Here is a 14,026-nt window from a genome sequence, read left to right on the forward strand (position 1 = left end):
GTTTCTCTAGCTTATAGATCTGACCTTCTAACACATAATAATCACGTAAAGGTCCAATATTTATGAACACTCATATGGCTCTATTTGATGAAATAGCTCCTAAAATGGCATCCTAGGTTCACAACTCCAATGGAATAGTATAAAGATGGAAGATTGGGACTCTATGGACCTCTTAAGGTCCAGATCTAAAGCCTATTCCACATTAGGACTTCATATGCTCCATATTCCATTAAAGAAAAGGGTCAAAAAACCCTAGATTGCTATAATCTACACCATACAGAAGGAAAGGGTCAAATTGTTACCTCAAAGTGAAGCTTTTTGCTTCAATGCCTTAGAATATCAACCTCCTCTGGTCCCCCTTGCTGGAACTCCCTTCTTCTTTGCAAAATCACACCAACAAGGCTCAAGATGGCTCCTCCTGTAACACTGATTTTTTTTCGAAACTAAAATTTTCATTTAAAATCGCTTAATCTTAAATCACTTTTCGTAAAAATCCCATTTTGTTTAAATTACAAACAAAAATCCATATTCAATTAAATAATAATCCAGGATCCTCAAAAACATAATTCTTCCTCTATTGTGTACAATCGAGCAGGTGCTGTCCTGTGATCCTGAGAGAAACCTGAAACACATAACACATAACACGGTAAGCATGAAGTTTAGTGAGTTCCCCAAAATACTACACATAACACATATTAGCCACTCGAGGCTATAACTCTGTGGGCCCTCTAGCCCTAACTCTGCGGACCCTCTGGTCCTAACTCTATGGACCTTCCGGTCCTAACTCTGTAAACTCTGGAATACACACATCATAAATCACATAGAAATAATGCAGTGCAACACATCACATAAATAGCATACAAGATACTCTGTCACATAACTCTAATCACCACTCAAGGTAAAGTATAGTGAGAAGACTCACCTAGAAAGCAAAAAGCAGTTATCTTTACACTTGAATATCAGGCTCGCCACCGCCTAACACATAAGGCAAATATCTCTACTTAACACTCGAAGTCTCAACTCTAATTAAACCGACGATTACTCTTTCCCCCTCTAATCGGGTAGTGGTTAAAAGACCATTTTACCCCTCCATGGTCTTTATTACTGATGTTGACCAAACCCCAAAGTCAACAGAAGTCAACTCAAGTCAACGGCCAACTCTGACCATACTCATCGAGTACACAAGGGTGACTCGGCGAGTCCATGTGTGTCTTCTGACTCCTCCAAGGCCTCACTTGACTCGTCGAGTGAACCTTCCACTCGACGGGTTTCCACTGGATTCGAATCGTGGGGCAACCCAACTCAACTCGTCGAGTCTTCCCATGGACTCAGCAAGTTGCATCCATGACAACACTCATCTGATCTTTTGAGGTCAAATCTGTTCCTCTAATCCATAGATCTGGCTTCCTTACGACCAATAACCACGTAAAGGTCGAGGCTTGACATACATGCAAAGCTCACAAGGCTTTCCTTGGAGAAATGGCTCCTAAAATGGCATCAAAGTCTTATTCCCTCAATGAACCAACATAAAGCATACAAAATAAGGCTCTATGGACCTCTATGGGTCCAGATCTGGGACCTCTCACACAAAGGGACCCTATACTCCTCACTACAAGCCATAGAAAGGTGTAGAAAACCCTAAAATCACCAATCTCAACCAAAACAGAAAATAGAAATCGATTTGATACCTCTTCAATGAAGATACGAGCTCAGGAACTCTGAATCAACAACTCCCTTGACCTCCCTTTGCTGGAAATGACTTCTCCCTAGCAAAATCACACCAAGAATGCTCAAAATGGCTTGATCTCTCCCACTCATCACTCAAGCTCTCTAGGGTATCTCTCTCTGGATTGATAGCCGCACAAGAGGGATATAAGGTCCTTTAAATAGGGCTCAGGTCCGAGGATTTAGGTTTTTCCTTAACAACGCTGACTCGGCGAGTCCAGATACCCGACTCGTCGAGTCCCTTCATTAAACAGGTCACCAAGTCGCGATCCTACTCGACGAGTTGAGGCTTCAACTCGCCGAGTCTCTTCATATCCCAAAACAAAATACTCAAATTTCCAAGCCTAAATATCCAGATGTTACACCTCCTCTCACACTATACGCTCAAGCTCACTAGGGTTCTTTTCTCTGGAATGGTAGACACAATTGAGGGCTATAAGGACCCTTAAATAGGTCACAGGCCCAAAGATTTAGGGTTTCTATCCATAGCATGGACTTGTCGAGTCAACTCGCCGACTCGTCGAGTCCATTCATTAAATCCAGTCAGCAGTCGCGATCCTACTCGACGAGTTTAAGCGTCAACTCATCGAGTCCCTCTTCTAAACTCAAAATAGATAATTAAAATATAATACCTGGAAATCCGGATGTTACACTGTATCTGAACAATAAACTGATGTTTGGTTAAACAACTGAATGTCTACCTCTTAAAAAAATGACTATTTTAACCCTCTAAACTATTTTTTGCATATATAATAAACACATCATCCAATATCCAAATATGTAATATATAGATCCTTAGATCACATTATTTTCTCCATAACAACAACATTTATGTAAAAGTTTATGTATGACAAGAACACTTGCACTCAATTTAACTATGTCAATGCTAGAAACCTGCAATCATTTTATCTATGTCAATGCTAGACACCTGCTGTAACACTCTAAAATTTTCAAACAAAAATTTCATTTTTAAAACCACAATATACATAATTTCAAATTTCTTAAAACCAAAAGTATAAGTTGTTCAACACACAAGACATAAAAATGTTTGACAATATCCTAGAATCATCAAAACATAATCTCAAAATGGTGTGTACAATCAAGCCAACGCCTTCTTGCGATCCTGAGAGGTACCAGAAACACATCACACACAACACTGTAAGCATGGAGCTTAGTGAGTTCCCCAAAATACCACACACATATAATTAGCCACTCATGGCTACAACTCGGTGAAGACCCTCCGGTCATGTGTCTCAGTGAAGACCCTCCGGTCCCACAACTCGGGTTGGACCTTCGGGTCCTAACTTAATAAAGCACAAAATAATATATATAGCATAAATCACAAAGACAAAATGCATAATATCACATAACTCAGTATAAGCACATAAGACCCTCTGGTCAATAACTCCATTAAGACCCTCTGATCTCACAGTATTACCACTCAGGTAAGTATAGTGAGAAGACTCACCTCGTAGGTAGAACAAGAAAGTCTCGTACTCAACGGTAGGTCTAGACTCCACTTACATATACATAATAACCTCTAATTAACAATCATAATAACAAACTTAAGATGTTATGTTAACTCCTTTTCTCGGAGAGGGTGAAAGACCATTTTACCCCTCCATGGTCTCCATAATCCATGACTTGTACAAACCCTAAAAATCAATGTAATTCAACACTTGAGTCAACAGACCATGTTGACCCAACTCGTCGAGTTCCTTCATTTCTGTGAAATATCGAAAAAATCCAACTCAAGTCACCGAGTTGTCTCGCCAACTCGTCGAGTTTGCATCACGTTTAGACTTTCAAGGAAAACCCTAACCAACTCGTTGAGTCCCTTCAGTCCATTCTCTCATTCAAACGTTTTTAAGCATAACTAAGGTTCCATACTCCAGATCTAGCCTTCCAAGGCTGAAATACCACATAAAGCTGCAAGAATTACGTTCATGCATGGCAACTAGGGCTAGGTTCACCAACCCAAAGCTCAATAAACGGTTTAATACAAGAAAGTTGGCCAATAGCTTGATTAAGATTGAATCTTTAGTCCCAAGGGACCTCATACTGTCCAGATCTGAAGTCTCATTTTCAAAGCATGCTCAAACAACTAAGGGACTCAAAGAGATGATGGAAATGGCCATAAAATCCCTATAGAAGAGATTTAACAAACAAATGGTCAATGTATTAGCTTTTTACCTACAGCTAACACTGAAAGAATACTGGATCCAAGGGCTCCTTCTCGTTCCACGCCTTTTGCTCCTCCAACTCCTTCAAATAATGCACCAAATCACACACTTTTATCCTCTCTCTCTCTCTCTCTCTCACACACACACACAGATGATACCAGCTCATTTATGTTTTCTCTTAGGGTGCTAAAATGATCAAGGAGGCGGAATGAAGGGCTTAAGGCTCTTTAAATAGGGTGAAAACCCTGAAAATTATGGTTTCCACACTTGGCTCCTACTCGTCGAGTTGGGGTCCTCCAACTCGTCGAGTAGACTCTGAAAATCATGAGGCTTCTCCATCTCTACTCGACGAGTTGGGGCCTCCAACTCGTCGAGTTGCCCTGCCAAAATGAACATAATAAATTAAATATTATACCTAGGAGTTGAGATGTTACAATTCCTCCCCACTAGAATCAGACTTCGCCCTCAAAGTCGTTTCCTAGAAACGACTATGGGTACTGCTCACGCATATCAGACTCCGGCTCCCAAGTCCACCCGGATCCCTTCCGATGCTGCCACTGAACCTTAACAAAATACACCTCTTTATTCCTCAAGACCTTCACCTTCTTACCCAAAATCGTCACTGGCTTCTCAATGTGGTTCAGGAGATCATCCACTTGAATGTCATCTAAAGCGACCACTACCGTCTCATCAGCTATACACTTCCTTAGCTGGGACACGTTGAAGGTGTTATGAATCTAGCTCAACTCTGAAGGCAGCTCTAACCGATAAGCTACCTTACCCACTCGAGCAATCACCCAGAAAGGACCATTGTATCTAGGGCCCAACTTGCTCCGATTCCTGAATTGGATCACCCCTTCCATGGGGATACCTTCAGGAGGACAAATCACCGACCTGAAACTCTAGCTCGGATCGTCTCCGGTATGCATAACTCCTCTGACGACTATGGGCCGTTAACAACCTCTGTCTAATCTACTGGATCTGCTCTGTCATCTTAAGCACTATCTAAGTGCTTCCCATCACTCTCAACCCTACCTCTCCCAACAAATATGATTTTGGCACCTCCTCCCGTACAAAAGCTCAAAGGGATGCATCCCAATACTAGAGTGATGGCTGTTGTTGTATGAAAAATCAGCCAAGGGCAAGTAAGTGTCCCAACTTTCACCCGAATTCCATAACATTGTTGGGTTACCTACGCATCAAATACACTCTAAAACTAGGCAGCGAAAATAATCGAAACAATGATATACCTATGTGTACATGCAACCTGTGGATCTATGGATTAATGCTAATTACATCAACCCCAGAAAACAAAAACAAAAGTAAGAAAACATACCTCTTATGCTGCCCTTAATCTCCATGCTTGAGATCTCGAACCTCCATAAAGTTGCTTGGATGAAAGGACCCAAACCAGAATCCCTCTAATGGTATCACACCCAATGACACAAAAGAGTAGAATAAAAATAACTAGGAGAAGGGTCAATTTCACAAACCCAAAGGGGTTAGAAATCGTCCCTATGGGAAGACGAAGAAGGGTTGGCGAATACTTCAAGCCAAGTTTCAAGGAGGAATGAAATCCCTAAGGCCCTATTTATAGCCTTGGATGCCTCCTAGGGTTTAGTACTCCTTCCCATGTGGGATGGAGGCCCAACCACGAAATTTCACTCTTTTCCCATGTGGGATGGAGTGATTTTCATCCAACCCTAACTCCATAAGGGTTCTGGAACATTCCTGATTAACCAACCATCGATTAATGAACATTCAACCCTTTAATTAATTAAACTATTAATTAATTCCCATAATATATTTCCAATTAGTTTCTAATTAATTATTAACCATAATAATTAATAAACCAATTTTTCCTTTATTTATTCTACTCAATTTGGGTCTTGAGGCAACCGAAAAGGACCCTGCTATTATTAGAAATATTCCGAATAGTTAATGACATTGGACACTATTCCAACAGTCTCCCACTTGGACAAGTCATCAACTATATGAGGAGAAATACTTCTCCAATAATCAACAGAGAGTTAGTCATCCAATGCAACTACCGAACTCTTGATCTAATCAAGATTCAGCCCTTAGATAAGTGATCAATGATCCCTTTGTTCTATGATATCTGTATGAGTTCGAGACATGGATAATGGTCAATCTCAATAATTCAAGATTATGTTTCCCGATATAGATTTTTGACGACTGCATTTGACTACTAAATTGAACACATCAGTTCCAGTCAGGGCTCGGCCAAACACTTTAGATGTCAACACCAAATCATCGAGGGGCCCATAGATATCGCTTCTCCTATTAAGGAAGAAGGAACGAATAAACTTCGACTGCATAGTTTCTGTCTATTTCATCATGTCACACATGGACATACCCTTTATAACTACCAGTTACGGTTCGCGTTGGAGTAGACCAATGCATAATAGAATCATAGAGCAAAACCCCACATGTATCTAGGTTTGAAGAATAGAAGATATTATCGTCTTAGAATTACTCGTGACTAGATCCATGAAGTAATCTCTAAGCGTGGGTTGGTCCAATACTTAAATCTCTATTAAGAACTCGCGAGTGTTAGCGCAATCACTATGCTATGTCCAATCAATATGGACAATCCACTAATACTCATGATAGTCTTGAATCACTAGTTACTTCCAAAAGTATGACTGACTGTGGATGTTTGAGTAAATTAATACTCGGGTAGTGGGTTCCAAACATGCAAAAGTGAGAACGTAGTGACAGGTTAATTGAAATGACCGAAATCCATCATATATTAATATCACCAATTAATAATCGCCAAATCAAATTAAAAATTATACCGCTTAAAGTTCTCAGGTTTTAAAACAAACCAAACTAGGAGTGCTTAAGCCAATTCATTTGCAAATTTAACGCCTCTCGACTTTGTCTGACTATCAGACTTGGTTTGTGACATTAGCTTAAGGAATGGATCGACAAGATTATCTTTCGACATGAATCAATGAATATGATGTCTTTACATTTGAATCACTATCAAATGTGTTGGTACTTACTGAGTATGTTTCATGTGAGCTGGTGTGGCTTGGGATCCATACTCGAGGTAAGTTCACCCAAAGCCACAAGAAACTTCATAAGGACCATCAATGATTGAATTTCAACAAAGATGTCACTAATGAATCTCTTTTAGTCACATTTTCTTATTTGCAATTTAACCAACTACAATATACTCCAAGTATGTTAAATCCACTATGGTGTATTACTTGGTACTCTTTCAAGCTAATATATCACCATTTAGTAAAAGCACAAATTCCAACTATGAACGAAATTGCCTTTATTAGTATGGAACTCAACATCAATGTAACTCTTACAATGATCTCTTCCATACTATTAGGATGATCTTTTCTGTCTGCCAAGGATACTCAAGAATGTTCTTGATCTTGATTCGTTGATTCTTGCCTAATTGATCTAATCTCACTTGTCATGCTCAAGACATACGAGTCGTTAGATCTGGTACATGCCATGACATATATGATCGATCCCATAGCAGAAGCATGTGGGACACGCCTCATAACCTCTAGTAGAACTAGGACATTAGCATCGCTCAATGTGATGCCATTTTTCACTAAGAACGAACCTTTCCAAGTTCTGCATGTCGAGTTTCCTCAGGATTTCATGTACTTTGGCTTAATCAAACGAATCACTTTGATCTATCTCCATGGATACTTATTATCTACGTGTGTTGTATCTCCCATGTATATCATAGCGAAACTATTCCGATACAAAGCCAAGATTTCTACACTTGCTAAGTTAGAATATAGTTTCCTATGAATCGTACATAATCGATGTACAATACAAGAGTGACTACAATGCTCCCACTAGCACTGACATATATATATATATATATATATATATATATATATATATATATATATATATATATATAAATATATATGTTTCTCGAAATTCAAACTCCTTAAAATTTCTCATCGAAACAAGGATTCTAATTACTCCCACTAGCTTTGACATATATATGGCTTATCTTTATTTCTCGAAATTCAAACTCTTTGAACTTTCTCATTGACACTACTAGAAAAACAAACTTTTACGATGCTCATTGTGCGTCGTAAAAGGCTCAGACGACCCGCAAATGCGCGTCAAGGAAGGCCCTATCATAAAGAGAGACGACACGCATTTACAACGCGCATTTACGACGTGCAATTATGAAGTGCGTTTACGACACACAATGCATATCAAGGAAGGCCCTGTCATAAAGGAAGACGACACGCATTCGCGTGTCGTAACCTTATGACGCGCGTGTTAATGACATGCAATGCGTATCAAGAAAGCCCCTGTCAAGAAAGGTCATGTCATAAATGAAGATGACACACATTTTTGCGTATCATAATTTAAATGTTTAAAAAAATATTATTTATAGATTTACTTATTTTCAAATTAAATTTGTATTTAATGTTTCATACTAGAAAATAAAATATCATATACAAAAAATAGAATCCACTACATAAATTTAATGTCATACAATTCTATTTCTTACAATATATAAATTTGCATCTAATCTACTATGTACATCAAATTCCAACTAAGTGAAGTTGCATCTTGCCTTTCATAATTCTTTAAGACTAATGCTCCAAACAGCTGATTATATGGATAAGCAGTTGTACATTAGCCCATCTCACTCAATCATGACTTAGCCAAATTCAACTCCAAGTCTTTATTGCATCTTGCTGATAATGGTGCAAGATTTAAATCAAGTGGCTTCATATTCCTTTCTTCCATCAACTTTACCTGATGCACAAAATACACAGAAACAAAAAAACACACAAAAATGATTAATGACTAATACAATGTATGCACAAATCCTAACTAAATTGACTTTATTTACCCCTTTGCAGATTTTAACTACTAATACTAATTTGTTATTGCTAAAAAGAAAAAGAAAAAGAAAAAAAGTCACCTATTCTTTTAATTATGGAATATTTAAACATGTAGTCAAAATCCCAAGAGCAACATCCATTGTAGAGGCACGTTCATTTTCAAAATTTCTTTGTCTATCAGGACGTGCAACTATTTTGTAATTAAAAACTTCCTATTTTAAAGCATAATAATAGATTATTAGCAACTCCAGAAACCAATTTAATAATAATATAGATAAGCTTCTGGTGAATTTTAAAACCTCAGGTAAGACTCTGAGTAGTTCTAGGAAACTTGGAACGATATCAGGATTTGAGTTCATCTCCCCAATCTTCAACAAGAACTTCAACAGTCAATGCAGCAACAACAAGACTCTTCAGCTAAGTCCTTTGTATAAAGAAAATACATGTCAGTTTAAATATTTTTGGAAAATGACAAAAAAGAAAGGGAATACTGAATACCTTGACAGCATCAACATTTTTTGCTTCATATCAGCATCAACATTGTAAGAAGTGATTGGGACAACTAGGCTCTGTTTCAACCATCGGGACAATTAGGCTCTGTTTCAACCATTTGGTTTTGGTGTAATTTCATCTGAGGTATGCAAATTAAATATTAAATATAAAATATAAAGTATAAAGTATAATATATAACCCTAGAAATGAATCAAAAAAGTTACTAATTACTCTCACTTTGAGAAATTTTTCAGAGACAGGTCCATCATTTTCAGCCATTGACAATTCCTGGACAACTTTTTCAAGTCCTTTGCTAATTGCTGCTGGGAAATTTAGAATAGAACTGGAATTTCTACAGAAATTAAGAATTTATAAAAGGGGAAAAAGGGGAGTTGGGAAATACCTTGTCATCATCTTGTAACAATTTATATATTCTTGCCCATAGCCCCGCCTTTCCATGAGCTGCAATCAAAGTCATAATTATGGTTATGCCATTGATTTGAAAGTGGCATATTGTAAAAACTCAGACATGGCTATAATGGAGATAACAGGGATATATATATATATATATATATATATATATATATATATATATATATATATATATATATATATATATATATATATATACCTTAAACAAATTAGCTTCCAGATCAGATTGAGAGCTGCAAAAAAACTAATATATGTTAATGTAGTATTTGGAGGATGTAATATGATGACATACACGTCCAGAAGGCTATTATCTATGAGCTTGACCAACACCAAGGGCATTATTGGTAGAAATAATGTTACTATTTGTAGGGTTGATAGGGATAATGTCTCCTCACTTTGTTCATGTACTGAAGCTCCCTGTTGAATATATTATGTTTTTCTATGCATATGGGAACATGGGGAGGCGTCCTATGGGGGTAGATTTTTCATTTGACATACCAGTGACGGAACTGGAGGTGAAGACAAAGCATTTTCATGAAATTTTTTGTTCATATGAATTCCTTCTACATAGGGCAATTAAGCCAACTAACTTGACTAGGTTGACATGGTTTCTAATTGGAACTAGTTTCTAGATGATGAATAGAATATAAATTTAAGTAGGGTTTTGAAGTTTGAACAACATATATGTTGTTACCTTAACAAGTCCAGGTGGACCAATGATAACAAGATCTTCAAGTGCTTCTACTTTGTTGATGCATTCCAAGAAGGGTGTTGCTTCCTTGTTGTACTTGTTGGAATCTCTGCATAAATTTCTCTCTTTGATCTGGTGTTATTTCAGTTCTTCCACGAAATTGTCCTTATTAAAAAAAAGTATTTTAGTTAATGTAGATACAATGTATAGTATAGCAATATATATAGCATACCCCTTCATGTTGAGTTTGGAAGGAACTACCAGGTCTCCACTGAATGCCAGGAACACCAGAAGGTGAAAAGACTCTTGTGCCCATGCCACCTCCCTCACCACCATTTCCATTATCACCATCAGTACTTTTGACACCACTTTGTGGCAACATCATTCTGCTACTCAAAGATGAAACAGGAGGATGCTGCTGAACCATTCTCTCATCTATCCCTAACATAGGCCTCTTATCCATTTCAGAAGCTTGACCAACACCAAAGACATTATTGGTAGAAATAATGTTACTATTCATAGGGTTGATAGGGACAGTAACTGAAGATTGACTTGTCAAACTAGTCAACTGCCCCTCCCGAGATTCCTTAATCCGGATTCACTAAGGGCAGGAGATGATTTACAAACAGGGAATCCTCCGACTTCTTCTTCCTTGTTTATAGGTGAGGAAGGGATGGTGGAGACTGAGACTGAATTGTCTAAAACGCCCCTCACCGGACTTGCACTTGGAGGGACTAAAGATGGGTGAGATTATGAGATGGAGTGGGGACAATAATAGGGGTTGCGTGGCTCCCAGATGGTGTTGGAGGAGATGATGAGATGGTAATGGATTTTGGAGGTGGGTCCGTGGCCCATGCTCTGATATATTTTCTTGAGATAATGCCTCCTCAGTTTGTTCCTGTACTGAAGCTCCCTGTTGAATATATATATTTTCCATAAATCAAAAAGAATACACAAAATCATGTCTTTCTATGCATATGGCAACATGGGGAGGTGTCCTATGTCTTATAATGAAGCTGACAAGGTTATTCCATTTCCTTTTCTTTTCTGTTGTTAACCTTTGAACAATGTTCCGGACATATGAAGAATTATTATACCTTCGGATATGCATCGATCAGTTGTAATCGCTTAAAGTAACAATGTTCCGGACATATGAAGATTATACCATAATGACCTATTCTGTTTAGTATCCTCCAAAGGGCACACTGAAGATGATATGTAATTTTCCTCCAAGATTTTTTTGAACAATGGTGCGATATTGTCAACAATGGTGTGTCCCCAAGGGCAATGCCATGATTTGTTGCAACTCTTTATGTTGGATAAGAAATTGGAACTTGAATCTTCATTTCCTTCTGTAATCAAAAAACATATGCAAATTTTCATAAGAAATACAAATTCATTTAGCAACTTTTTCACTAATCGAATTGAGAAGTATAAACTAAAATGAGGAAGTTTTACCTTTGTTTTGCTCTGTTGGGAACTCCATTATGACCCCTGTCTTGCTTGCTTCTCTTATGACCCTTGAAGTCCAAAGTCAATTCATGAAGTCCAAAATTGATTGCAAGAATGGAACTGTAAGGATGAACAAATGGGGTGATTAAAGGCGACGATGATTTTTCACTGAATTTCTTTATTTCGGGTCTGCTTTTACTTAAGCGCTAATTTATAGAATCGATGGAATACACTTAAACTTTAGCTCTAATTTATGCCAATGGTTTATAGAATTATGAGATGGGAACATAGAAGGAAACACAAATGACCCAAAAAATATTTGAACATGTTGAAAACGATGCCAAAGAAGAAAATACCTTCTGATGGGTGATTTGTGCCAGACGGATAAGAGGTCGTAGAAATTGAGAGAAGGGATCGAGCACATAGAAATTGAGAGAAGATATCGAGTGATCCATGAGCAACCTTTTAGCCAAATAAGGATACCAAGCAGCTCGAAGCCTAGAGCATTAGAATTAGGTGAAACACAATTTTCTTTGGGAAAGTGGCGAAGCCTCAAACCTGCAACACAAATGATTCATAGGTTTTAGGGAATTTCAATTAGATTGTACACATAGGGGTTTTGCTACTAAATTCTGAGAGAGAGAGAGAGAGAGAGAGATAGAGAGATAGAGAGTAACAATTATATCTAAACATAGTCGTTACTTACCAATAACATATTAGAGCTTTAAAACCCTAATCTTGAAGAAATTATGAGGAGTCATTGAAATATGCTTCTACTTTAGTCTTGAGTTTTGCTAGAAGGCAGAAGGAGGTGTTCTCGCTTGTGTGTGTTCCCGGTACGTCTACAGAGACAAAGTTGAGGAAGAGAGACAAATCAATTTATTCAGAAAGCGTGTTAAATTTTTTGAAGAGATGGTGGAAGGAACTGTGAAGTCAAAGAAGAAAATGTTTGGGTGATGTGATCTTATAAACAGGAACTAACATTTTGATAAATGTTAGATTGATACACACAAACCATCTGGAGAATGTTGAAGTGAAAAAACCCTAGTTATCGTGTGGGGGACTTTAGGGTTGTTTTGGGATGCTAAGGGCCAGTAAAGGGAATAAGGGATAATGAGAGAGGATCGAAGGCGGGGGTTTTAATTTTTTGGATTCGATTTACCACCTTGGCTATTAACACGCGCGTTTCATTAAAAATTATAAAATGACATGCTTAAATGACACTCATTTTAAATAAGCGCCCTCAGTGTTTATTTTTCTGACATTAATTGTAGGGCACACATAAATGCGTGACCTCTATCCTTCAAATTTTAGAAGACATGGCATTATTTTTAGGGCGCACGCTTTTGTGTATCGTAAATCACTGTATGTCATTGTTTGCGCGACATAAAGTGTTGTTTTCTAGTAGTGTGAAATAACGATCCATCTTACGAGATGCTTATTTCGGTCCATAAATGAACTTGTTAAGCTTACACATCCTTCAAAACCTATCTTGGTTTAATTATGTGTTTGTTCCTATCCATGATTGTCTCTTATTGAAGATCCACTTGCACTTAAGGGTTAAGGTCAAGTGTTTGATCTACTAAATTATACATGGATTGAATCTCGCTTTCCATTTCCTCCTTCTCTGTTGTAGCCTCTAGGGCCTACCATAGCTTCTGATAGCTGGTACACTCTGATTTCTCCATACCAGTGAATCATTTACCTCATTAATATAAACTCTTATATAACTAGGTTTATGATGTCTTCTATCAGATCTATAAGGAAAAAAGTGTAAATATGTTGGTTTCCTTAATAGATCTTTAAATTCCAAATTGAATGCTATCGCCAACTTTAGGCTCTTCGTTGGTTGACTCTCGAATCTTATCAAGAGCAATGTGGCTCCCACTATCCCTTTTGGAAATCAACTCCCTCTCTTGGAAGACCACCCTTTGAGCAATCTACACTTTGTTCTTAGAAGGATTGTTAAATAGTTATCCAAAATGCTTGATGGGTTCTCCAACAAGTTAACACATCTCTATTCAAAGTTCTAGATTGTCGAGCGCTTCAAGATGAGTGTAAGCCTCATAATCGTAAACTTACATACATGGCAGTGAGGATAGAATCCAACTTCACATATCATAGAGTGTTTCAAGAACCTACTTAGTTGGCACAATACCAAAGGACTTCTTGTAACACTATTC

General features: G+C 37.8%; 1 long non-coding RNA gene across 1 annotated transcript; it reads right to left on the reverse strand.

The window, feature by feature from the left end:
- Window positions 1-9,671: 9,671 nt before the first annotated feature.
- Window positions 9,672-10,125, reverse strand: LOC145047415 (uncharacterized). The gene is made up of 3 exons (XR_013682223.1): window positions 9,993-10,125; window positions 9,900-9,933; window positions 9,672-9,730 (listed from the first exon to the last, which is right to left on the reverse strand). It is a non-coding gene; the product is annotated as an uncharacterized LOC145047415 (long non-coding RNA).
- Between the last annotated feature and the right edge of the window lie 3,901 nt (window positions 10,126-14,026).

Source organism: Lactuca saligna, chromosome 5, assembly GCF_052625555.1.
Source record: "Lactuca saligna cultivar CGN05327 chromosome 5, ASM5262555v1, whole genome shotgun sequence".
NCBI classification, from domain to species: Eukaryota; Viridiplantae; Streptophyta; class Magnoliopsida; order Asterales; family Asteraceae; genus Lactuca; species Lactuca saligna.